The following is a 27,327-nucleotide window of genomic DNA, read 5'->3' as shown; positions in this document are numbered from 1 at the left end:
TATGATAAATGGAAGAATTGTATACAGGGTTTAGTCTTTCATGGGGAGGGGTTCAACTGAATATTAAAAACAGTTGGGGTTTTGTGCAAGACATTTAGTATTTACTGTGAAAGACACCAATAAAGGCCTTGATCCAGATGATTTATAGTTCTTTCTCTGTACCGGGCATTTTTTGAATACTAAATATTATTTTTAGAACTGACATTGTCTTCCTTTGTCTTTCCTAAGTTCAAAATGTATACATTCTCTTTTCTGCCTGTATTTTTTTATGGAAAAGACAGTTATATCAACTGTCTCAATTGCATGGACAAGAAGCTATAAAAACATAAGCATTGTAAACCAACTGAGTCATCCAATTTAGCTTACTGCAAAGCATGTTGCTTCTCATCTACTGTATCATATCTTTCCTTGGGGTCACGTAGGTCATTTATCCTGACCAAGGACAGAAATAATATTTGACACCACCTTTGACAGAGAGTGGTGAGTGCACGAGGCTAAAGAGTTGGAAGACAGGCTGTCAAGTACCAGGGTACTTGTTTTCACTCTTTCACTCTTACTTTTTTAGTAGGGTAGTTTCATTAGGTCTTGACTCCTTAACAAGTGATACTTCATGTGATAAATTGCAAGTTTATCAGTCCAAACCCCAAATCATCAGTTGGTAGGCAGTATCTGCTTTTAATTTCTACGTGATGCTGTCCTTTAAAATCCTCATCCTGGTTTTTTCCCTGCTTTGAAGTATATTAGTTGCTATGGAAACAACATCTGTGTTGTGAGCTTCTAAGTCTTGAATACATTTGAGGCGTCTTGTTTTCTTTCCTCTTGCATATGAATACAGTGATTCTTTTCCTCCCACACTGTATTTGCAGCTTATATCAGAAAGTGATGCTGAACAAACTCTCCATTGCTACTTCTCTAAAGTTAAATGCTAGGAGATTGTAGTATCCAGCTACTCTTATATTGGATATTCTGTTATTACCTTTAGTGTTTCTGCTGATCTGAGTCTCATTCTATTCAGAGAAATCAAAGATATAAATTTTTTTCCCAGAGAGGAATAGCTATCTATAGTAATTTAAAAAAATGAAATTGGGACAATTGTTTTTTTATTATATCACAGATTGGTTGAGGTTGGAAGGGATCTCTGGAGATTGTCTGGTCCAACCCTTGTGCTTTAGCAGGGCCACCTAGAGCCAATTCTCCAGGATATCCAGAAATCTTTTGAATTTCTCCTATGACAGAGATGCAACACCTGGGCAACCAGTGGCTATACTCAGTCACCCTCATATTAAAAAGTGATTTCTGATGTTCAGACAGACTCTTCCATGTTTCAGTTTGTGCTCATTATCTCTGGTCCTGTCGCTGGGCATCACTGCATGCAATCTGCCTCAGTCAGAGTACACACCCTCCCTTCTGGAATGTACATATAGATGAGATTCTGGTCCCTGCCCTCCCACCAACCTCCTCCCAGCTTTCTCTGGTCTAAATAGTCACAGCTCTCTCAGCTGTTCCCCAAAGGACGGATGACTCCCTGTCCATCTGTATGCCTGGTTTGCTGAAGTTTCTAGTATGTCAATGCCTCCTTGTACAGGGAAGCCCAGAACTGGACACAGTACTGCAGCACTGCAGGGGTGGCCTCAACAGCACTGCACAGAGGAGAAGGATCACATTCCTATTTGAATGTTTCAGCTTTCCCCTCTCTAGAGCTAAGTCTAGTTGAAGTTTCTACGATAAAGTCTTAATGTAAATAGGGTACTTGATGGAAAGCTGGCAGCAGACATTAAAATAATCATGTTTCATCACTTTATACCTATTGCTAGAACACCGTTCAAGACCAAAAATTAAAACAGAGTTGAAAATCACTTCAGGATGAAAGGAAATGAGTGTTACATTAAGTTTAAGAAGCCCAGCCATGGCTTAAGCTAAAAAGCAATTGGAATCTATTGTATTGCAATGAGAAAGCTGATTCACTTCCTAGCATAAAGGATATATTTGGCAGGTGATCTACTAAAGTTCCTAATGTGTTACGTTACACTCTAAAGAAAATAAATAAGCTACCAAAAAAGTACAAGCTGTTAAGCTCTGAGTGGAGGTAGATGCTAATGTTATTTGTTTAAGCAGTTCTGGAATGCTTTGGCATTGTTTCACTTCCTAGCACAAAAGAAGAAATGACCTCTTCATGAAAAGAATGCTGTGGATAAGCTGGTTGGTACCTTATCAACACTGCTATTGTAGTTATGCCAGCCAGACATGTTAGTGTGACTTAGATATAGTCTGCTATGGCATTTATACTTTGTCAGAGGTGTTTTGAGATTGATTTGTGACCTCATCTGGGATAGAGAGATGCTTCCAAGTTCTCAAAATTGATAAAACCTAAGTCCTCTTCACAAGGAGTTTATTTAAAACTTCATGTCTTCAAAGGTGAAAAATATGATGGTTTGCTACCTTTGGCACACCTGTTTCCTGCTGATACTCTCATTCATCTGCTTATCCCAAATCTTGCTGCTTTTAACAAATGATGACCTGAAATACCATAGCTGATGGCATTTCTTTCAGATGCTTTTGAACTTAGGTTTTGAATAGTTACTTTTACAGAAGGATTGTGCAGGCCATAAATTGCTGCATGCAAGCTGTGTGAATTCTAACTGAGAAAGAGCAAACCCTTAAATGTCCTCTGGTTAGCTCTGAGGAGTGTCAGGGCTATCCCAATATGCTCCTTATCACTTAATAAGCCAATCTAATCAGGCAAGAACAATTCTTTTGATTTGAGAGCCACAAGTATGGTCATGTCTAGGGAATTGTTCTCTATTTTTAGTAAGCTGATTCTCAGCATCATGCAATGTTGAAAGTATGGGATGGGGGAACTGTAAAGAGATCATTTGGGGGTGATTTTACTTAATTTCTTCTTTGTTTTTGCTATACCAGATTGAACAAAATTAGATTGGTTAGAGAAGTATATTAAGAAGCAGACTTATTGTTTGCTGGGTGGTAGTACAAGGGGTAGAAAAATACAACTTGCAGGTGGCTGAAAGCAATTGAGGCTATAGGGGAAAAGGAATATGGACACGGAAAAATGGATCTTTAAAAAAAAAATGGCAACAACCCACACCCTAATTATTAGCAAGAACTCAGCTGTGTCTATATTTCAAGTTGCACAGAACTAGAAGAGTTTGAATTGATTCTTGTTGGTTTGGGTCTTTGTTCCAGGCAGGCCTGAGGTAAGACTAGTAAGGGGGTCTAGGTGAGTTGTAAAAGCCTCTTGCTAATTGTGAGAATTTGGGCATGTGAAAATCTGCGCTCCTGCCCCACTTTCCCACCAACAAACTCTTCTTTGTGCTGATTTTTTTTCCATTTCTAGCAGTTGATATGCTATAAATGTAGTGATTAAATGTTAAGAATTGTTTCCCAAAATGGAAAAAAGGAATGCCTGTCCTAATTACTAGAGTATGAAAGAGTAGTCCATAAGTAGTGGTAAGAAGGTGCATGAGAAGTGATATGAAGCAGGGTTTTGAAATGAAGGGACAGCAGCAGATTGCCCAACTGAGGATACAAGGACCTGACACTTTCAGGCAGCTGCTGTCAAGGAGTTGCAAAGCTGAAGCAGTGATATAAGCAAGAGGAAGTGTTGCCAGTAGAGAAGATGCAGTTCAGCAGGACACTGGCAATATCACAGAGATGTGGCTTTAGGTTGTAGCCAAGAAGAAGGTGATGAAGAATAACAATAAAGGAGAAGGGGAAAGCTCTGGATTTATGCATTGTAAATGGAAAAAAGAGGAGGCTTGGAGACCGACAGCTCATCTTCTTAAATACCTAACAGTGATGTTTGAGTACTAACATACTCTAAGTCTACGCTGTTGGTGTCTAAGCAGGAGGAATAACATTTTATCCTGGACATTTGTTTATTAGGAAACGCTTACTAAGGAGTTAATAAAATTTTCATTTCAGAATTCTGTTTGCTCTACTCTTGTATAAAAGATGGGAAAACATTTCTTTTTCATTATGTAACTATCAGTCTCACATTTATACTTTTATATACAAGTGTAGACTATACAATAAGACTTTATAATGCATCCTGACAAGTTTGGTTTTCCAATACATTGGGAAGCAGAAAATTTCTTGTAAAATTCCAGCTTTTTTGCTGTAAGTTCTTAAAATTCTGGCACTGTTAGCATTTCAGGCCTCTGTACATTTTGACAGAGCATTACTGCTGACACTGGCATCTAATGTTTACAGGTCATCATGGCGAGGCTTCGCGAACGAAGATTTGGGAAGGCTCTATCCACATTTGCTACAGGCACGCTGGTGGCTTATGAGGCCAATACATGACAGACATATCCGATTGCAAAAGGCACAGCAGAAAGACTCCTTAGATGGTGTATTCTGCAATACACAGTTCTTTCTGCGTTGCCTTTTTTCCTCGAGAGTGATCCTGCGTGTGTTCTCGAAGGAGACAGCTGCGTTATAGATGGTGTGTCTCCAGGTCTCCCGATTTGAGGCCAGAGTAGACCAGTTATGGTGATCAATATGGCCAAGGCTGAGATGTTGTTTCAGGGAGTCCTTGTATCTTTTCTTCGGGGCTCCTCTCATGCAATGTTTACAGGTACTCAGGCTTATAAGGATCTCCAGTTTAGAATGGAGACAAAATTTACTTTTTGGTGGGTGCTGGAAACTAGGTCCAATCAGGACTGGAAAACTTCCAAGTACAAATTGACCAGAAAACTGCTAATTATCTTGACAATATTCTTGGTATACTCTGAAAGCATAGAGCATTTCGGTAGCAGTTTCTCATTTTTCATTTTGCTTTAGGTTACAGCTGATGTCTTGATGATACTTCCAAAACTGGGAGGATGACTTTAAGACACTCATCTGTGTGTTAGTTTCATTTTGAAGATTTGTTATTTTCTATTAAAACTGGACATTTAAGCATTCATTTTTGGGAGAACCTTGCATATCATCTCTTATGAGCTCAAGTTTGCCTTTTTTGTCTGAAACACTGTCCTAAAGATCTGAAAACAGAACATTCATCCATACTATGGTTCTCATGATCTGCTCAATATATCATAAAATTTGATGTTTTCTTGGGATAAGTGACAATAAAGTATATAGGTGTTATAATATATGGTATGTTATTTAATCCAATTTCATGGACAAGTAAACAGAAAAGGAAATAATGAGTCTATTTCAGATTCTTTTTCATCTTACTTTAAATGCAGCAAAAATTAATCTAAAACTGTATAGGCAGACAGCTAAAAAGCAGCTTTCTATAATTTTTGTAGTATTTCATATTTGAGATTAGGTAGTGATACCTTCATTATTGCTTTTTTGCTAAATTACATCAGAAAGTAAAATATTAAATATAGGATAGGAAATAGTGTGGAAATTGCTCCAGGAATTCAGTAGCATCTTTAACACTGCTGTAAAACATGAGGGATCTAGTCTTATTAGGTTAAGATTCTTTCATCTCTAATTAATTACAAAAAGGCTTCAGGGTTTCCTTTTAAAATTTTTAAATATTTGCTTTTAAGAAAATCAGAGTTACTTTTCTCATCTTTTCTCTCCTACTTTGTGGCTGCACTACTTTTGATGAGTAGCATGTCTCAAAGGCTAACTGTGAATAAAAGAATATACTTCCTGTAATAAGACTTTCCCAAATACCCTTCAGAAAATGTTTCTGAAATGCTCATGATTGTTTTATTTAAATGCATGACACATCTTAAATACTTAAAGCAACCCATTGCTCTATACAGTGTAGATACAGCATTTTTGCCAAGTACCTAGCTGAATCCACAGTACAGAAAATTGATCCGAGTTGTCATTGGTGAGAACTTGAAAATACAAAGCCAACAACTGGAGTTGTACTCAGTGTTCAGTAGCCGGAGGAGCTACAAACAAGTTTGACCCTGGATAATAGTAAGTCTTTATGTCTGAATTCCAGCTCACTCTTCTACAGGTTGTGTCTCACGCAGTTGATTATAGCAATGTCTTGGGAATCAGATATCAGAGCTTTTATTCACAGGCTTGTCATCACCTGGAGCCTTGGAAACATTATGTTAACTAGTCTATACTTCAGCATATCCGCCTACAAATATTCATTCTATTTACCTACCATTTTGCATTTAAGCAAGTCAACCAACGAATATTAAAAAAAAAATCATTATTTTTAAATTTGAGACCTTTACTACATGATGACTTTTTTTATGATTAGAGCAGTCCAATTTGCTTTCATAATAGTCTTTTTCATTTCAATATACCATCAAGTGATTACAAAAATTGAATGAGGATCAGAAAAGTCTGTAATTGTTAATGATATTCAGGACGGCTGAACAGTAGGTGTTTTCCTATTTAAATAGTTAATATATGTAGGAACAATTGCAATGCAATGCAATAAATAAAATGTTGATTTTAACATAGTAATTGCTTCCTAACCAGGATCTGGTCTTTTGACATTTCCTGTCCACGGAGGACAATGTCTTTTAATATTTTTTATGGTTCATGGTTTTAGAATGTTCTTAGAATACAAATTTATTCTTCATAAAAAAATGAATTTTAATGAATTGTATGCAAATAACAATTCTTCAGTTAATTTAAGAATTAAATGTTGCCTTGATGGAGATCTATATTTTATATTCTGTAGAGCTGGTTTGAGACAACTGGAAACTAGTTTGTGAAGGAAAATAGCAGGAAGGGCTAAATTACAGTAGTGAATGGTCCGTTGATACAAGCATCTATCTTTAAATAAGGCTGAGAATAATGCTTGTTATTTCTGTCTCAAAACTGAAGATTGTTAGTGAAGGTGAAGAATCGGTGAATTCTAATTTTCTTTCAGCTCTGATGGTTTTGATGTGAGCAACTGTCCTCCAGGTACTACAAGTGAGATCAGGAAGCTCATTTGAATTAACGTGGGAGTAGGATTTGAGCAAAGATACCAAATGATGTGTTCTATTTTCAGCTCTGTTCTAACACAGCAGGCAAGTGGTTATCTTTAACCACTTAAATAGTCCTTGTAGGGTCAGTATGACTCTATGCCTTGCACTTAAATTTTTATACAGGGGGAGCAGGCTAGCAGCCACTATTTCAGCTGCCTGGTTTTGGAGCTTTCCTAGAAACACAGACATACCAGTGTAACTGAGCTTTGGGGGTCTATAAGAGGTTTTTCTGTCTTGCACCTGCACTGTAGGTCCAGTTCACGTCTTTTGATGTTATGATTTCAGTGGGTTTTTCCAGGAGAAATTTTATGACTGCAGAGCATGCATCAGAAACTGTTTCTAGGACTTCTGTGGAGCCTTTAGGTAAACTCAGACAGGTTAGCTTCTCACACTACTTTGTGCTTTAATTGTTTGCTGAATTGGAACCATAATCTGCACTTGGTTTAAGCCTCTTCTAATTTCTGCCTAATCATTTATGAAACTGCAGAGAAGGTGGCATGTGCATGTATATTGTTAAGTCCTATGAGTGTGCTGCATGAAAAAGCTCCATCACCCTTTTCTGGATGGAAGTGTACCTGCATTACAGACAGTTCTATATCCCTAAAGATTGAATTATGAACTTGTGATCTTACAAGAGGTTTTTTGTTAAAAGCAAACTTCAAAAACATTTTTATGAAAATACTGTGCTTCCACTGTATGTTAAGATGCCTGTATATGTATAGATACACAGATATGGGCAAACATCTTGAAACCTTTCCAAGCTCTAACCTATTATTTAAAAACTCATTACCTTTGCTTTTCTGAAAGCTATTTTATCCTACCTGTGGAGAGTATTATGATATTAACCACAGTTAATGCAATAAAGTGATAGAAAATCTCTTTGTGTCTTCCCTTACTGAAGAGTATTTTTTAATTTTATTTTTTTTTAGAGTCAATAACTGTATCAATGCATTAAGAAGCAAGAGACTGGATGTACAGTCTGTTTCATGTTGCTTATTAACAAAAAAAGGTAGTGAACCAATCATGGTGAAATGGTATCCTTGTTTGTAATGCAGGCTGGTTTTGTTTTAACACCTAGTATGTAAATAATTACTTCAATAGTTTAATGTTTTCCAGAAAAAGGCTACAGAATTGGGTTGCCAAATCAGCGGACATCCTTTTTAGATCAAAAGGTACTGTTGGACAGTAATCACAGCACAGAAAGTATGTGTTTGAGTCGTGGGAGCTGGGGGTTCTTTTACCTCATGCTAGCACAGACTTTTAGCCCCAGCTGCAGTTTTGAGAGATGTGGACATCTACCCATCTTTTTAAAGAAGCCTAAGTTAGGAAGAAACAAGACTGTGGAAGCACCTTATTTAAATGTACTGAAGTGTTTCAGTTCTGACATCTCAGAAATCTTAACAGAATTTATCTACTTGTCTCCTGGTGAGCCCCTCCCAGGTCACTTTCATAGAGCTCATTACTCACTTTCAGAGAAACGAGCCCTTACAAAAGGAAAAGAGGGTAAAGATTCTGAAGGAAGAAATGTGTAAAATCCCCCAGAGTGGACCTTAGTTCTCTGCCTGGGACTCAATGGTGACACCACTGCCGTTGCATGCTGAGAGCAGCAAGTTTACCTAGAGTGGTGGAGCAGCAGAGCTTTGTCTACAAGCTGTATTCAGAGGTGAAAAACCTGCTGTAGTCCTAGAAAAGTATGACACTGAACAAGGAAATGCCATGATTGATGTACTAAATCAATCCCTGTTAAGGAATAGTAATTTCTGACCAATACTCAGAACTCTTGTCTATGAAATGCAGTATGCTTGGTTAGATATATTTAATGCTTCTAAATGATTTTCTGAGAACTTTAGGTTGAAGAGTGCTGCATGTGCTTTCTAGCTTTTATTTCTGACTCCTGGCAGTTGAGATACAGGCTAATGACAGGTGTTTAGGAGTGTTTTATAAGCAGTTTTAAATTGCTCACAAATATCTCCTTTTCTTCCTACTTGTAGTTGAAATGAATAAATGTATTATTCTAAATAGGATAAAATGGGTTTACATGGTGATTGCAATGCACAATCTTTGAAAGTCATCTAACAAACAGCAACCTTTAACCTACTAAAATTAAGCAATGTGTTTATAAACACTAGGAACTGTGATAATGTCAGGGGTTAGCTTTTTGTAAACGAGTGGGGGCTTGTGCTTTGTTGTTGGAAAACCAGCTGACTGCTGTATAATGGTTATCCCTGATGGTTACTTCCTAAATAAAGACGATTATTTACCCGGAGTGCTGTGCCCTGACAAATAATTTCGGCGCCTAAATTTGGTGCATCCGAAGAGCTTCACCGAACGCGTTCACACGGTAATTTGCAACCTCGGGGCCGGGTCGCTCGCAGCGGTGCTCCATCGCTGCTCCGGCCTTTTCGCCGTGCCCACCGTGGCCGCTGCCGCACGACCCGCAGCCGCGGGGGGGGTCGAGCCGCGGCGGGGGCCGGGGCGCGGCGGCCCCTGGGCGGGCGCGGTGCCGGGTCGCCGAGCCGGGCAGGGCCGGGCAGGGCCGGGCCGGGCGGCTGTTGGCTGTTGCCATGGCTCCGGCAAGCCGGGGGAGCCCAATGAGCGCTCTGCGGCGGTGCCGAGGGGACCAGCCATTTTGCTTATGGAAAACAATGTGACATATTATGCTGTGCTGTACCGGGGAATAAACAAAAATCCCGTCGGGGGACACAGCAGAAGCGGGCATATAAGTGAGTAATTCCGGCGCCCCAGCGGGCCCGCGAGCTGCCATTTTGACAGTCTCGCTGCTGCCGCTCCCGCCGCTGATCGGAGGAGGTGGAATGCGGGGCGATAATGCTGCATATCTGCTGTCAGGCAGCGGATCGGGGTTTTGTCTTGTAAAGGCAAGGTTCCTCTGCAGTGCTGTCTCGGCAGCTCGCTAGCTGCTGCTCCGAGCGGGAGCCTGGGATCCAGGAGAAGGGTGTCGCCCTTCCTCCCGCCGCTCTGGTGCGCGGCTGGCGCCGGGGCGCGGGTGCTGCTGAGGAGCAGGTGTGCGAGGGCTCGGCCGGGCTCCCGCTGCGGGCTCCTGGCTGCGCCTTGGCAGGTTGGCGTGGGAGCTGCTGCCGCTGGACTCCTCCACAACAGGGAGCCGCTGTGCGCCTCGGCTGCGGGAAGAGAGGTACGCCTGAGTGCGGTTCTGTGAGACACAGCTGAGCGCAACTTCCTGCGAGAAATATGCTCCTCTAGGTATCTGTGCGTTGAAAGGTTGACTTTGGTCAGTGGCTGGTTCAGAGTGGTTGATGAATTCATTGATCTGACTGCGTTTTCCTTAAGTGTTTCGATATGGTGTGTTCCATATGGTTGCTGATTCAGAAGGATATTTCCAATAGTTGTTACAATTTTATGCCTACACTAAAAGGCAAGGATTATTTTTTTTGTTTGGATTTTCATTGTGCTTTTTACCATCAGGATAGCATGGGTGAAATAAAATATCATAGAACTCGTGAGCACGTTCGAAAAGCTGTACATTGCTGAGTTCATCATTAGTGGATTTCTATGCATTGTGTTCAGCCTCAGCATTAGATTTAAATTGTCCAACTGCTGCTGTGCAGTATGTAGGTCATAATAAAAAGCAGCTTTTTCACCAGCTTTCAATGGACTGCATGCCCCAGTGCCGTGGCTGATTAGTTTGTGGTACTTGTGCTGTTAAGAGTAGTGGTATTATAGCTGGCTCACACCTCCTTTTTAAAGATATCGCACGTACCGTGCTAGACAGAGCACAACACACCCATTGTGTCCCTCCGTTTGGCGTTCAGTAAAAGGAAGGAAACGAGCACTCCACATGGAGCACCAGCACATTAATAGCACAAGACGGTTAAACTTTTATTGAACAATCAGTGATTCTGACATAGTCTATTGAAGGTAGAGAAAATAAAAACACTAAGACAAATGTAATGGGAGGGGTCTTCTTCTAATAGGCACTGTATGTTAGTGCTGTAGATTTTCAGTGCAAAATTAATTGTTCTGAATAGTTATTAATCACAACACATCTGCTTTAGAGGTGAAAACTCTAGTTAGACCTAGGTCAATAAAACCGCAATCCCTCCGGACTAACGTTTCTATTAAAAGTAGCATTTTCCAGATTACCAACTGTATTCTTATGCAGTAATGCAATTTCGGAATTAGCTAGTGCTGAAATGCATTAAATTATTCTGACAACTGAAACAAATTTTCTGATTCACCTTGCATCTATAGAAAATAAGATGATATTTTGGTCTTAAGTCTTCTTTAACAATTATGTGGATTTAAATCACACTGAAATGAGCCATTTGTTTGGACAGTTGAGTGGGCATTAAATCAAGAATTTGAAGTCTGGTATCTTGATAGTTAAATTAGTAACCAGTGCTGTGTAACTAGGAGCCAAATTCCAATGTGTTGTTTCTGTATATATCCTGCAAAGGCACTTGAACAAGCATGTTCAGCAACAATCCCCCAAATGAGACATTGCAGTATATAATTGGATTGCTACTATGCATTTTTTCTATTAGGAAAGCTCCATCTTACTTGAATCATTCCAGGATTTTGATTTTTGGCAAATGCACATCCTAACTTCTTTTTCTATACCTCTGTGTAGGGGTCACACAGTAGGTGGTTTAGAGAACTGCCTTTATCTGGGTTCTGTAAAGTGGAATGTGCATTTGCAGTGTGTTACTATATGAATATTTATGATTGAGCCTGTTATTATGATGAAAATTATAAACAAGCAGAGCTAGTATTTAAGATGTTGGTAAGCCTTAAACAAAGAGATAGACAGCTTTTGTTACAACAGTAAAAAATGTGAATAAAGCAATGTGCAAAAAGTGAAGGATCTTGTAGTTCAAGGTGGATATAATCTCACTATGACGAATTTAAGGTGTTATGAAAACAAGTGAGGACTAGCTATGACTAATCACTAAACAGTATGCTCCCATTAGGTGCATCCTATTAGTCTCTATTGTTTAAACCAATATTCTGTACTCTTTCCATTCTGCTTTTCTCCTTTTGTTGTTTTTCTCATATCAGTTCCCAGCTTCCCTCTCTTTCCTTACTGTCTCTTTGACAACATCTGATCCCCTCAGAGCTATTTGTAAATCAAATCGGTGACTGTCCGTAATGGACATGGAGGTGCTGCAATAGAATCTGGTGCAGAGGAAGAATTTAAATGAGTTAGAGGTAAGAAACAGAACTAAGTAATGAGCGTATCCAGTATGAACTAATTCCACATGATGTAAGATATAAAAGGCCTAGAACTGGGTCAGTGATGTAGAAATCAAGGGGGCATGCAGTGAGAGGGACACTTTTCGTATCATGGTGAATTGTAGTTATAAACGGAAGGTTTACAAGAAGACCTTGACAATAATATGACATAAGACAAATTGGGTATTTTTGCACTAGAAATGGTAATATTGAGTTCCTGTTGAAGTCTAGAAGTTTTACAGGTTTCAGTGGAGCCACGGTTTCTATCAAGAGATGATTATACATTATTTGAAAGCCTTTAGGTTATGCAAAGTCAGGCTCTCTCTTGGTCAGCAGAGATGTAAATAACATCAGCTGTCGTGCTTTAAAATTACAGTCACTTCAAATATTTTTTTTGACAGATGACCTTAGAAGGTGACTCTGGGTCCATGTGTCACTATAAAACAGGATACTAACAAAGCAAAAGCAGGCAGATGAATCCTTAAATGCAGTATCATAGGAGCAGGTGCAAACAGTAATAGAAATAAGAGACCAGGATGACCAAAGAAGGTAGAATCAAGTGTTACAGCTTTTTTGGTACGTTGTTTGTTTAAAATAATTAGCTTTAAGCACACAGTGATAAGCATCAGCCAGCCATGGGGTGTGTGGAGCACAGTAACCTTTATCTACCCACAGCCTATGGACTATTCTCATACTTACATATACAACCAACCTGTGAGCAAGAATACAGATGGTATGTGCCCAGGGAAGACACTCAGGTATCGAATTAGGGTACACTGTATGATGTTACACTGTGGAATGGCTGAATGTCACTTCTGTACCACAAGGATCAGGTATTGAATATAATGCATCAATTATGAGGTTGCATCTGGAGTGCACAAACTGCATCCGTCACGTGTGACGTTGGAATAGTATTTCTGCTCCAGTGAAGCTGTCTGCACAAACACAGAAATAGAAGTTGTCAATTTCTGCTTGTTTGTAAACTAGAATTTTGTAAATGTATACTTTGGTATTGTGTCCTACTGCTGCGATATCGATCCTTTCCCTTGTCATTATTTCATATTACATTAAGCATGTTAGTACTGCCAGTTCGACTTTTCTTTTTCTACTATTGTATGTAGTGTTTAACTTCCTATTTGAGAGATGACTGTACCATAGATACTCTGTGCTCATTTTTCTTCAAATAGTCTGGCAAACATGAAAATGTTTTGACAAAAGCTGGCCTTTCTGAAATTATGAAGCTTCTTAACATTCTAGGGCTAAAACAAAGGCGAAGAAGACTTTTGAAGGCACTGATGTAATGGAAAACTTCATGTATGGGAGGGGAAAAAGGAGAGAAGTAAGTACTTAAAAGGGCAGCACATTATCTTTTAGTAAAGGCATGCTGGATGACCAACTTTTAGATCTACTCCTACTTTCAGTGTTTTTAAAGCATGAAATGTATTTTTCTGTTCAGATGTATTGTTCCATAAGAGTGATACATCATAGCTAATGCTGCTGTAAAGTAGGAAATTCCAAAGGCGGACCCTTTTCTTCTGTTATTTCTAACTTCTTTCCCTAAATAGATTGATTTTTTTCAACTTTCTGTACTGAATACAGATAGTGTTCTGACTCATCCACCCTTAAAAGCCTCACCAACCGCCATCAGGGGGTTGAATAGCACAGATGTGGTTCTGTGTCCTTAAGTAACTCGAGTAGCATAGTGCACCTTTTTAAGAAGTGATGCTGAAGATCCTGAGTCTCAAAGGATGGTGGGAAAAAATAAAAATGACAGGAAAAGCAAAAATTCTTCCTCTCAATCTTTTCTGTGATCAAATTATGTAGTAAACTTTTTCATTAGCCTTTTCAGAAAATAGCTTTTAAATAATGCTGAGATATAGAATAATGAAAACTTGGCTTCTTTTTAGAGAACTTGTCTTGCATTTTGTGTACAAGTGTTAAAGCAGTGTACAGCTGAACTGTTTTATGGGTAACTAAAAACTATCCCTAGTTTAACAGCAGTGACTGATTAAATTTGTCTGCAAGCTTAGTGGTTTCATTCTTTTGCTTCTTCAGGACCCAAAAAATAGGCAGGGATGCATGATCAAACCAAATGGAAATGGAATCAGTAACTGCAACTCTCATAGCTGAAAGTCAAATTCATCGACGTTTGTAAAAACAGTAAAATGCATTGATTTCTAAAGGTTGCATTTGTTTATAGGATCAAGTTATGCTAATCAGAAATCAGTTGTTGTGGCTGAAGGTCAAAGTAGGTGGAGGGATCTTTTTGTTTTTTCAAATAGTTTAAGAGCAACAGGTCTGGTTCCTTACTGAATTTTTATTTTATTTTTATGAGAAGTGTCAATAGGTGATGTCCCAGTTCAACTACAGGAAGACTGAAAGGTAGTTCCTAAGAGGCTTAGGGTTGGACAGTGTAGCCCATGCTGAGAAGAGGTGAGAACTATGTCAAAAGCATGACATCCATAGAGTGTTCTTTTGAGCATGATGCCATGTTGTCTGAGGACTCTGAATTAACTGGAGCCTGAATGTAAAGCTTCAGCACCATAGCGCACCTTGAGTGCTACCAAGTCTAACAAAGCCATGTATCTATCAGTGGGATTGACTTCCTGAAAGTTAATATTTTTCAAAGTTTAGTTTTAGCAAATGGTGGGGTGGGGAGTCTGTCCATGATTCAGTTATCTGGATCAATTCTGATGTCTGAAAAAAGTATGAACCAGAAATTACATGTTACTACAGAGGGTCTCTGTGCATATCAGCAGTATTTTCACTATTTGAAGTGACCACAAGGAAAAAGTAGTGATTCAGGCAATGGAACAAAGCATGGGGTAGGCTGTTAAACTGCATGCTTTGAATGTTTTCTGGTTTTGAATGTTCATTTTCTCTTAGTAACAAAAAATGAGACATAGTTATAAAACCAAAAATATTTTCATTTTTGTAAAAGTAAAAGTGATCTAAAATCAAGATATCATTGGCATCAAGTTTTCAAGCAGGTGCAAAACGACATTTGTAAGATACTAAATGCCTGTTTCTCACTGAATTTCGTGTTTGTTTGAGAACTTCAAATTCTCCATTCTGTTGAGCAGATAATATGACCTTTTTTAGTACCTTGGACTAGGTAAATAAGTGAGAGTAAATAATTGGTATGAGGTGATTATTGATTGGTGAGAATTATGAAGAGTAGTAGTTCAGAAAGGTTGTTTAGTAAATCTCTAGCACAGTATGTTTTGCTCTCTCTGATGAAGCAGTCATCCTGGGCCATCATAAGGAATGGGTTAATGAATTAGATGGCCCAAGCTTTGGCTTGGTATTTCAGCTGCTGTTTTTAAACATCATGTGGAGGGTTTGAATTTCAAACAGACTGTAGCTTTTGAGGCAATCCTAAGCTCTAGTGATTGGGCTAGATGAAATATGTAATAAATAATTCTCTTTTGAATATAGAGGTCACACTACTGACTTTTGTGGATTTGGTGCTTTGCACTTCTTAAAATCTTAAGGAGTTATTGTCTGATTTAGGTATCAACACTGTTTTTTTTTCCTACTAATAGTAAAGATTTTAGAGACAAGCAAGCAGTAGAAACCCAAAGGGGTGCTAATGCATACATTGCATCATACATACTCAGTATGTATAATTTAATTCGTATATTGATCAGGTACATCACACTGCTCCTTCTAGCCAGTTATGCAGTTTGCATATTTTAATAAGCAAATTATGACAGAACCCAGCAGTTTCCAGCACAAATTTAATTTAATTTAATTTAGTTTCTAGTGAATTTCTAATAAATGTCACTGCTTAGAGTTCTAGGGAACTCTAAGCAATGACATTCTCCCAGATAATCAAATTCATGGTAATTGCACTGTTTTTCTTTTGGAAAGATCTGTATTTGTTAGGAATCTGGAGGAAATCATTATTTCAGTATGACTGATGCAATCGACTGGTTTATTTTGAATAAGTAAAATGTAAAAGAGGCTAATCAAATGAAGTGCTACTGTGTGAGAGTGAAGAGAGAGGCTGGCAGGTTTGACAGTAGAATAAAGACCAAACCAAAGGCTTTGTTTTGACATACATGCAGATAATCAGGCAAATTCAAGTCTTTTAAGAGACCTCTTCTGTAAGGGTCACTTTACAGATACGGATCTTGTAATCTGAGCCTTGCAGATTATCATTCTACTTTTAAACAAGTACAGGAGAGAGGTTTTTAATTCCTTATTTGCATAGCTGTAGATTTACACGTTCATGTACTTTTGCCAGTGACATTCGATTCACAGATGACTGATTTATGGTCTTGAGCAAAGGCCAGATTGAGGACACACTTTGTCAGGACTGCAAAATCTACAAAAATTGTTTGGAAGCCTGCACCTGTTGCATTCAACACATACTATAGTGAAGCAGTAGGAGGATGCCTTCCAGCTTGAGGCAATACTTTTCTTGAGCAAGGTAATAGTAATTGCATTATTTCTCTGTGTCATTAGCCAGCAGAAGAGAAATGGCAGATGAATTATTTCCTAATGAATGGCTAAAAAGACTGTCGTCTGAATTGCTATTTGAAAGAAACTCTTGTGTTTAAGTAATTGTTTTTAGCAATATTAGATAATCACCATGCAGAGAAGGGATTGGGGTCAAGTTCACTTTGCAATAGTTTCTGTACATAAAAGATGGAACACACCTGATGTAAAGGTAAACTGAAGAGCAGGTTTATAAACAGATGGCTTTGACCACTGCTTGACTATCATACCAGTGTTTTCCTCATTTCCTGTAGCAGAAGTGAAAATTTAAAAGATGTCTGAGGAAAAAGCAAATAGTAGCTTTGTAGATGAACTTGGGAAGTGTTCTTTTAATAAAAGGATACTGCTTCTTATGAATGGATGAAATGTATCTGGGAACATTTTAGCAGATATTGTCTACAGTTGTGTTGAGAGTTTGGGGAGTTGCAAGAGGAGACAGGACACATATGCATTCTAGTCAGATGTCTCACCTATACACAGTGTGCCAAGGCAACCCACAGATTTAATTTTTTTAATTGTTTTTTAGTCTTCATATGGACACTTAGGAGTTCCCATTGAAATTTGCAGATCTGAAAACAAATTGATCTCCTTCCGTGGTTTAATTCTTTGTGTTGTGTTTAGTTCTTGGGAGGTGCAAATGGTTGAGTCTTGGCTCTTCATAAGCGCTTTAGATGAAGTGTTAGAAGTTTGGCCCATGGTTTCAATTAGACAATTATGTGACCAACTGTTATGGAAATGGAATTCACTCTAGCAGTCCTCCACCAGCAATGGAATAATGCAATTCTGGGGATAGGGGTCAGGTAGTAGGTAGCTTGGTAGGAAGTCTAACACTTCATAAAAGAAGAGGCTATGGTACTCAATTTAGCTGGCCATTGTAGGAGGGGGAACTTGGTTGTCTGACTCTGAAGTCAGTACCTCAAACAATCCGTGAAACTGCTATTTACACTGAGCAATCTTCTACCTCTGCTGTGTCTGTATATTCATTGACAATTCTCTAGTTGCTGTCCTTTGGTTTTGTAACAAATTTTTTTAACTGAGCCAGTTTTGTCTATTAGAATGTTGGTGGGATATCTTGTATGTTTTGCTTTATATACACGTGGATTAGGACTGCAAATCTGTTATGGAAATTGTCTATTTCTCAGTGCATTACTTGATTTTCAAATTATCACCTGAGTTGGAAGCTTGGAGTGGCTTGATTACATTGCAAGCTTTCTTGTGGTAGTCCTGTCAAATTAATGTAGTCCTGTCATCTTCCATATTGTATAAATTGTAGTTAGACTTCCATGGACTTTATCTTCCAGTGCGTTTAGGAACAGCTTAGCTTCATGTTCATTAAAAGTGTGTTTTTCTGAACTAATTGCAGATAATGCTCTGTAAGTTTTACATTCAATACCTAACATTGTAAAAACAAGATAATAATACATGTAAATTAAATCTTCTTAAAAGAAGCCACTGCATTTGAATTTTGGACTTATTTTCTCTAGTGTTGACATGTGGATAGTTTTTATGGAGGACTTTTTTAAAGAGCTAAAAGGATTTTTAGCTTTTCTTTGCCCAAAAGCAAGTAGTTTTCTTAATGAACTTTTTTAGGGATAAGTTTGGAACTATACTCTGAGGCCCCTACCGTTTTTGGGGGTACAGTATACAATTTTAAATTTTTACCCTTTTAAATTTTACAGTTTTCAAAACTGTGAAATCTAATTTCTTATTTCTCATAAGCCTGAATTATGAGAATTCCTGCTGCAAGTACTGAAATGGTGATTCAAGTTTGAGCTTGTAACAATCTAGTCTAAGACTTCTATAAGCAAGGTCATGACTTTAAGGTAGTTGTTCTTCTGTGACTTACCTCAGACCTGGGTGTATATAGTATTCTTTAAAAAGATACATTCTAAAAAAGGAACTTAGAATTTATTTCAATGTTTGTTCGAAGAGGTAAGTTTAGCAAAATAAAGCTTACAAATGAAATTATTATTTTCTGGTATTTTTGGAAACTTTTGTTGATCTGTCTTCTCCCTTTGAAGGCAAAGATAGGAATCCTCCCTGAATTCATTAAAAATAGTTACAGTAAATTTGTGTGCTTTTAAAATGCCAGTGAAAAGGCCTTACCATCCAGCTTTTTGCTATTCTAGTTTTATATTCAGCCTAAAATGCCTGTAAATTCGTTTTGAAGAATATTGGAAAGATTTAAATAAAAGATGAAAAAAGTTTTGCATTTGTGTCTGTTTTGTGTCACTTGAAATAAATTTTTTTTATTATTTTTATTATTATTATTATTATTATAAGCATTTAAGTCCTACTATCATTAGTAAGATCTGTGCTGAAAAGGTTGGCAGCATCTTGAATGAATCTGCTAACCTTATTTACAGTATATTTATTACTGAAAATGGCTTTACATATTTATATGCACACCATATTTTTGGGATGTTCTGATAGATAAATAGTTCTGCCTTTTAAAACTTGATGAACATCAGAAGTTACTTTCAAATTATGCTGTGCATTTCAAGCTGGGATCCGACAAATGCTAACCAGATTTTGCAAATCGAGGTTAATGATTTTTTGGTGTTTCATCATCTAACTTTCTGTTCTGTCTGTGTCAGACACACCTGCAAGTTTGAAATGTCACCACCAAAATCAAGGTAAGGGGTCACCTTAGCTTCATGAATAAGAGGAATCAGGAAATAGAGATATTGTGTAGTCATTTCAAAGGCAGCAAGTTTCAATATTGGATCATAAAAATATTGTGTGTGTTGACTTCTTTAGGTGTGGATCACATAACAGCTTAGAGGATTGTTTTGTTTATATTTCAATGCTATTTCTCTTTTTAAAAGTACTATTAAAATGGTTTGAACTACTCAACTTAGGGACAGTTTAGACCTGTGTCCTTGACTTATGTGTTTTTAGTTCATGCCAACTATCTCTCATTAGCTAGTTTTATTATAAATAACCAAAAGCTGTGCAGACACTACATAGAACTATTAGTGATTCCCCCCCTCCCCCCATTATTGTACTCTGGTTTCGAACTCTAGTCTTCAGAAAACTGTCAATCATCAGAATACAAAGACTAAAAAATAACATTAAACGCTTTTCTAATGTTCGGAAGAGCAATTTGTTTAATGACTGTAGGCATCAAATGTACATGAGCTTAAATTTTAAGTCAGTGGGTTCATAGCACAAGGCAAGGCAACACAAACAGAGAAACAGTTTAATGTGTTTTGGACACTAAATTTTAATTATTACATTAAACTTCTGCTAAAATATATCTGATGTCTACTTTTGATGGTTTTATGTACAAAGCTGTAATTTGACAATTTTTTTACCTCTACCTTCTCTTTCAGGAAGTAAAATAGAAAACTGTGATTAACTATCCTGTGTAAATTCTGTAGAGAAAAGTTCTCTTTCAATGTCTCAATTTTTGTTTTCGATATATGTAAAGCTTTCAAAGATATTTTAGAAAAAGAGGATACCACAAGTCACTGACTTCATCCTTCAGTTTTCTTAAGCTTCGTTAGTCTATTGTTGCTTGTAATGATCTTTGTCTAAGGATTAGAATTGAGAATTTCTGTTTTGAACAGTAATTGCATCAAGGTCATGAAAAATTGAACAGCCTTGAGGGCACAAAAGGGTCTTTTGAGCTGTTATTATTAATAGGAGGATGAATTCGAAAAGCAGAGGATGTAAAAGTTCTGAGGAAGTAAACAATTTCTAGGAAGGGAAATCTGCCTTTCCATATGTTTATTTTTCAAAGAGAGGAAACTACCTAATAAGTGAAAAACTTGAGGGATACAAAATAGAATGTCTACTTCAGATTGTATTACCTTTGGCTTCCAGTTCTCACGTATCTTAAAAACTCCCTGAATGTGACTGTGATGTTTTCATTTCTGCTCTTCAAGTCTTCTTTTGTGTAACTTCAGCTGCCATGAATTTAGGTTTATGGTATGGACACAGGTGCTCCTTCCTTTACCCGGTGTGCAAAGTATGTATAGTCATATTGTTCCAACTCTTTGTTGCTGTTTGAGAATATTTTCAAGGACTTTTCTCTCCACCTGTCTAGTTGGCACTGACCTTTGTTACATGAATTGGGATCCATTAAAAGACCTGATTTTCTTAAGTATACACTGCATCTCGAAAAAATGTGTGTGGTCATACTACACTGGCTACCAGAAGGGGAGATGGAAAGGAAGTCTTATGTTAGAATCATGTCTGTAGACTATATTCCTTATGGAAGAATTTATCTGTTCAGGAAGAAAACCTTTGGTGGAAATCATGGCTGCAGTTTTGGATTCTTCAGTAATTAATGATGCTCACTGATCAGCAGTGAAGGTGTACTGATGGAGGAAATTTCCAAAAATTCTTTAAGTAATGTCACCCACAACAACTTTGCTCTTCTCATTGCTGTACTTGCCACTTAAACGAGGATCAAGTTCCGTTAGCTGAAAAATTTGTTTTGGCCTACAGATAAGGCAAAACAGAGCAATTAAGTGGCAACACAAGTGTAACATCCTGTGTTGCCTTAAACATCACAAACATCAGCTTGGCTTTCCCCAGCTAAGAAAAGCATGAATACAGCTCAAACAAGTGTTTCAGACTAAGAGCTGGCTCTGCAATTAACGGTGCTGTGGAGAACACAAATAGCAAACAAAAACGGTGGAGGAGCTCTCATTTTCACTTAGCTGAAGCAATACATGATAAATGACTACATGACAAATGTGCTTCTGTTAACAAGAAGACAAAACAAACACAAGCTCAGCACTGATTTCCTGAGCCTTTCTCCTAGTGGGCTAGGACTAAGGGGTATAGAGTATCCAGTGGGGTGTTTTGGCAGCATGCTATAACTTCACCTTTGGAAGCTGAAGAACGTCCTAGAAACCTCCCTTGCCTCCAAGCTACTAGTGTGAGGAATTTCTGGGGAAATTATGATCTTCAGGAATAAAGAGAGTTGAACAGGAGGAGATCAGTTTTCTGCTTTAGGAACTTCCTGTTGAGGATGATACATCATATTACAGAAGAGAAATTGCCCACATGGTTTACTATCACAAACAAACAAACAAACCAAACCAAAACAAAAAGAAATCTCACTTAACAGCTTCCTCCTGCTATATCATTCCCTTTCTTAACATAATTATGTAACTTACATGTCCTCAGAGTTACAACTGTCTGTATTTCGATTGTCTGAAAATTACCAGTTTCAGTAATACTGCAATTGGGGTGCCAAGATTTTCAAATCCAAAAGTTCAGTTGCAAGTTCTCTGTGGCATAGAACTTTCTTGTAGTGATGATACTTCTCTGACCAACTGCACTTGAGCTTACAGGTTGGGTCCTTACATTTATCTACCGATGTGTGAGAGGGAAAGAAAACATGAGGCAGCTACTGTCTGCATCTCTGTGGGAATCATCAACAATGATACCTGTTAAAGCCTATTTTTGGTGTCATAATTTGTTTCATAAAACCTTGAGAACCTTAATGTTTCTAGCTAAGATATACATTTATGCTGATCACACTCTGATGCCCTTGGTTTTCCGTTCTGGCTCTTGCAGTCTTAGAGCTTTTGAACTTCTCTGCAGGAATCAGTTTGTGCTGTGTATAATTTATCTGTTGTCTCTCTGTGTAGGCCTAACTTCCTAGCTGTAGTCAGTGCTTGCAACAGCATCAAGCCACAAGCTTGACAGGCCACGTTTAGCTGATTGGAAGTATAAGGGTGAGATACAGCTTTACTGTGCCCACTGAGCTGATTGGGGCAGTAGAATATGTGTGGTGTGATCCATGGCAGTAATTCAGCTCTACTCTTGAATAAGGTGACTTCTAAATCTGTAAGAGTTTTTTGATTGGAGTCCCAATTTAATATAGTATTTTCTTTAAGTCATATTACTTTCTTTAGCATAATCTATTGGCTAAGCCTCACTGATATCTATGGCTACCTGCCTGCAGGCTCTCAAACTTGCTGTGCTGTATGCACAATAAAAAAGGTGTAGCTTGGCAGTTGGGCTGCTCTAGTTCTGCTTTGACTTGTTGTGTGTGTTTGGAATTTGAGCTTGATTGTGTGTATCTAAATCACCTGAACTGCTACATTTCACACTTAAATTACAGGAAAGGACAATTTAGTCCGAGCTAGAAAAAAACAATTAATGCTAAGGATAACTTAAGTACTGGAGTATCTGCATAAGTTGGGATATCTTTCTTGTTGGATGCCTTTTGAAACAGACTGATCAAATGTCATGACAGACTGAACAAATGTCTATCAGGAATGATACATTTACTGTTGATTTTCCTGTTGAACAAGATGATCTGGAGATCCCTTCTCTTTGATGATAGAAGGGATCGTAGGAAAGCGGACTCAAATTGTCTGCTGCTTCTAATAGCATTCAAAGTCAGAATAGCTTGTGACTTCCTACAAGCTGATAGGGCTTGGTTTGTAGCCAGCTCTCTATCTCTTTTCACACCCTTCATGAATAATGAGCCTATCACTTCTATCTCATCAAAAATCTCTTCAGAACCAGTTCAGAGAAACAACTCCTGTGAAGACCTGAGAGTATGTGGTAAAAGCACCAGAGTGGAGTAGAGGTGCAAAATCACCTCCATTAACCTGCTGATCATGATTCTTTTGATGTAGCCCAGGATAAGGTTGGCTTTCTGGGCTGCAAGCACACAATGCCAGCTCATGTCTAGTCTTTCATTCATCAGTACCCCCAAGGCAAAAGCACATTTTAGGTCTTGGAGCTGCTGTGTTTGTCACATAGCCTTCATGTCCTTAGACATGGCATGATTGGGAAGGTCATAGGGAGTGGGAAACTCCACCTCTCAGGAACTGATGGTCAGGGATTCCTTGTGATGGCCAGATGGCATGTTTTTCCAGTGATACATTCAATTATGTCATTGTGTGCATCAAGTGTTCATGATGCCTATGGCCTTGATTAGGATACTGGTCTTATAATGGATCTGCTTCAACACCTTGTGCTGATGGATGCCGTAACTCTCCTTTCTGCTGTTCTTATGTTACTTGTAGCCCTTCTCTCAGGTTTCAGTTCCAGCGTTAGTTGAGTTCTTGTAGAAGCAGGAGCTGGCTTGGTAGGCTCAGGCATTTTGGCAGCACCTTTTCTCACTGCTAAGCAACATGAAGGTGGACAAAGATGGAGGCAGCATAGCTGCAAGTAACTTGAGTCTGCTGATGGTAGTACCTGAGCTCTTGAAATAATTACCTTCTTTGCACCCTGAAGAACTAATAACTGTCACGATTATGTGAAACTGTGAGCAGCAAACAAAGAGTTCGCCAAAGCAATTGTATCTCAATGAGCTTTTGTCTAACTTCAGCTCTTTTTATGATGTCAATATTTATCCTATGTTGCTATTAGAGGTAGAAAACCCAAATACAAATGTTGGGTTGTCCTGAAAACCAGATATTGCCTTTGAGGTCAGACTGTTGGGGGAAAAAAGATATCAGAAAAATACTAGACTCTGGCAGTATTACCTGGTATTCTAAAATGCTGAAAACTTCTCTACACATAGCTGGATGCCTTCAAGGCTTAGCACAGTTGCTTATGTCTCTAGACTGTGTTTACAGTTAGGTGGATTCTACTAGTAAAATGAATAAACTGACTAAAGGAATATATTAAGGAAAGATGGTTCTCTACACTGTTGTTTGACTTCTAGTGAGAGGTTTTGTACTCATTTGAGGTGACAGTTACCATTCTCTCCATCCTAGGGTTCAGTGCCTGAAAGCTCCAGTTGCAGTAGGTCTGTTGTTCCCTATTCTCTATGCTACAAGTAGCAGAAAATGTTAAAATTACTAGATTGGTGAAGCTAAGGACTGTTTTTTATTTAGGTCCCTTACTTTTCCATTACTAAATTGTCAGCTTAGGAAGTTGGCAGAACACCATTGTGTTAATTATTGCAAAGCCTAAATTCCTTTGTGGATTTAGTCATGGTAATTGGAATAGAAGCTCAATACAGAGTGCGGAGGTGTAAAGCTGGCCTGGCCATAATCTGGTGGGTTAAGAAAAAGCAGAATGGCATTAGGCCTTATGTGCTCTGTAACATAAATCTTTGTGAAGCGGAAGGAAGGAATTGGGACTTGTGTTTCTTCTGTGGATCTCTTTTTCTTTGCATGGACTGGCTAGCTTGAGAGTAGCAGCACACAGGAGCATGCATGGCCCCAGAGCCTTGAGAAGGGAGCAGAGTTTTATCTATGGATAACTCTGGGAGGGTGTTAATATTTCAGAGTATATTCTGTGGATATAAATATTTCAGAGTAACTGGAGGAGAGGCAGTTGCTTAAGTTTTCTTTTTCCCTTGGTAAATTTTCTTTATTAAGCTAAAGAGAGAGCTCTGTGAGCCTTATGAAGTTGTGTGATTACTCTATAAAAGATGGTCTAGTGTCCTCAAAAGACCAGACAATAGCATGACACTTAGTGTTCTGTGTCACGGAAGTGGGAGATGTGACTGTAAATCCTTCTGGAAGTTTAATCCAGGTTTTCCATATCCATGGCAGATGTTTTAACGTCCATCAGTACAGTGTTTTTAAAAATAACATCTGGTGTGGTAATAGCATCTTCCATGGTTTTAATAAAGAGGGAAAATAACCTGAGAAAATCTTATGGATATTTGTGCCTCACAAGTTTGTACAAGACACCTGTAACCATGGTGGTTTCACTGTGCTGAAGGTGAGACATTGCTTGCTTGGTAACTTAGGTAACTTTACTGTTAAAAGTCATACAGATGCTTAGAAATTTGGGCATATGTAAAACACATATTTTAAAAATCGTCAGTTTGAATTTGGGCTCAAAAGACCCTGTCATTTGAGTTGGTAAATCACAATGAGCATTGCAGATTGAGAGTCCTAGCTTGTTTAATGTCTGTGATGCCCCCAGTACCCTGGTCTGGGGTAAAAAAACCCACAGTCTTACACAGTAGTTGAACACATTCAGATANAAGCTCTTGAAACAATGGACTAGCGGTGTGTATCAGGAGGGAGATTAACAATAAGCTTCTGTTCCCCATTTCCTGAAAAGGCCTTTTCATAGTTATTTCCCTGTACATTTTTAACTGTTTACTCTTGAAACAGAGGATGTTAGTTTTACTAGCAAAATAGGCAGGCATATTATCCTCTCGGTCCAGTTTCAGAGTGATAGCTATAGTGAGTGTAGCCACTTTTCACATCAGTATTAGAGCAGTTATATGGTTTGCTGCCATTTATATGGAATTGGTTTAAGTATTGGAATTGATTGTAATAGATGACTATGAGGCTCTAAATATTTAGGTAATATGCTTTCAATAGTAGACTTTTTTTAAATGCGTGGGATTTCACTTCAATGTTGAGACTATCCTTATGTTTTAATGTATTTATTTGGTGCTCAGTCAAAGGCATTATAAGTTTTAATGGATTCAATATGATATAATGGTGTTATTAAACACGCTAAAAATTATAGCATAGCTGCTTATTTACAAAATGTCTTTCACAAAAAAACCCCTGGCTAGTGGTTTCAGTCTTACATAATTGCAAAGTCAAAAATGAGAACTGAATATAGCTAAAGACAGTTGGTGACTTTTTAAAGAGAATGCAGTGACTTTTTAAAGAGAATGCAGGTCTGCTGCTCTGGAGAAGAGCAGCAGAGTCAAGTCTTCATCGACCATCTGCCATTTTGCACAAAGACCAGTTCATGCTAATAAAGTGACAGCACGATTCTTTGTACTTGATGTCTTGATCCATGTCTTTCAAATGCATGAGTTATCAGTAAAACACTCCTGTGACAAATTCAGAAGGCTGATTGGATACTCTGCTGGATCAGAAATTGCCTGATAACTCTTGGCTGGCTCTTGCGTGCTTTTTGAGAAACACAAGTCAGAAAAAAAACCACAATCCCAGGCTTCCTCTCTTCGGTCTTCCCAGTTTTCTGATGAGTTGTATAGGGATGAAACACTCCTATACCAAAGCTGGAGAGAAAAGTTTAGTAAGTTTATTATTAACCTAATTATGTCAGTGATGTGGGCCATTCACCATTGATAATTTGAAGGAAATTATGGAAAAACCCTCTTTAGTCAGGATGGAGCACTCCAGTGTTTTCTAATGTGGAAAGTTATTTTGTGAAACACTGAGATACTGGAGAACAGAATTTCTTAAATGTAAAACCAATGGGCTAACAGAGCAATAAAAGAAAAAAAGAAAAGAATTCCAGAGTATGAACTTAAGCAAACTTCTCTGTCCTTTGAAAGTTTTGTTAAAGATGAGAATTCTCTAACCATAGTTTCAGTGTGGGAATTCTGAAGCCACAAAGCAGTGATAAATGTTGTAGGTGTCACTTCTGTACTATTCACGTAGGTTGTAATTTATTGTCCCCAAAGCTTGTAGATAATTTCCCACTTCTTGAAATGTCTTGACTGTTGACTCTAATGCCAGGGATGCTTGGACAGATAGGTTGTAAGAGCAAGACTTTGTAGTCACTTTGGGAGAATCTTTGAACTCTTTTAACATAATCACTATTGAGGTAAGTTATTTTCTTTAGGGTTAGGAAAGTGTTAAATGTAACTATCACAGTAGCTTGATTACCTACATATTCTTTTTTGAAATGTTGAATCCTATGTTCTGAAAGCTTAAGTCAGTTTATTTTTCAATAGATGATCCACCTTTTTTGATGTGTAGCTCTAATGAAAATGTAGTAGAGAACGAAATTCAGAATTTGTTGTTTATATGGGGGTTTTAATGTT

The 27,327-nt window shown here is 38.1% G+C and overlaps 1 protein-coding gene across 39 annotated transcripts in view; it reads left to right on the top strand.

Annotated features, from left to right (window-relative positions):
* Nucleotides 1–27,327, top strand: part of SORBS2 (sorbin and SH3 domain containing 2) — a 217,500-nt gene that overhangs the window by 54,913 nt on the left and 135,260 nt on the right. For 25 of the 39 annotated variants that reach the window (XM_017819476.1, XM_017820308.1, XM_017820381.1 and 22 more), the window contains exon 1: nucleotides 9,474–9,643. The exons of 7 other annotated variants lie outside the window; for them this stretch is intronic. The gene's annotated coding sequence lies outside the window, so the exon portion shown is untranslated. Of the gene's footprint in view, nucleotides 1–9,473; nucleotides 9,644–9,966; nucleotides 10,072–27,327 lie in introns of those variants that run through there. 7 more of the 39 variants (XM_017820472.1, XM_017820548.1, XM_017820625.1 and 4 more) reach the window with 6 other exon arrangements.

Source organism: Lepidothrix coronata, unplaced genomic scaffold (genome assembly GCF_001604755.1).
Source record: "Lepidothrix coronata isolate B3197 unplaced genomic scaffold, Lepidothrix_coronata-1.0 Scaffold0, whole genome shotgun sequence".
NCBI lineage: Eukaryota > Metazoa > Chordata > Aves > Passeriformes > Pipridae > Lepidothrix > Lepidothrix coronata.
Note: the sequence above shows the minus strand (reverse complement) of the source record. Positions and strands in the feature narration are given on the sequence as shown.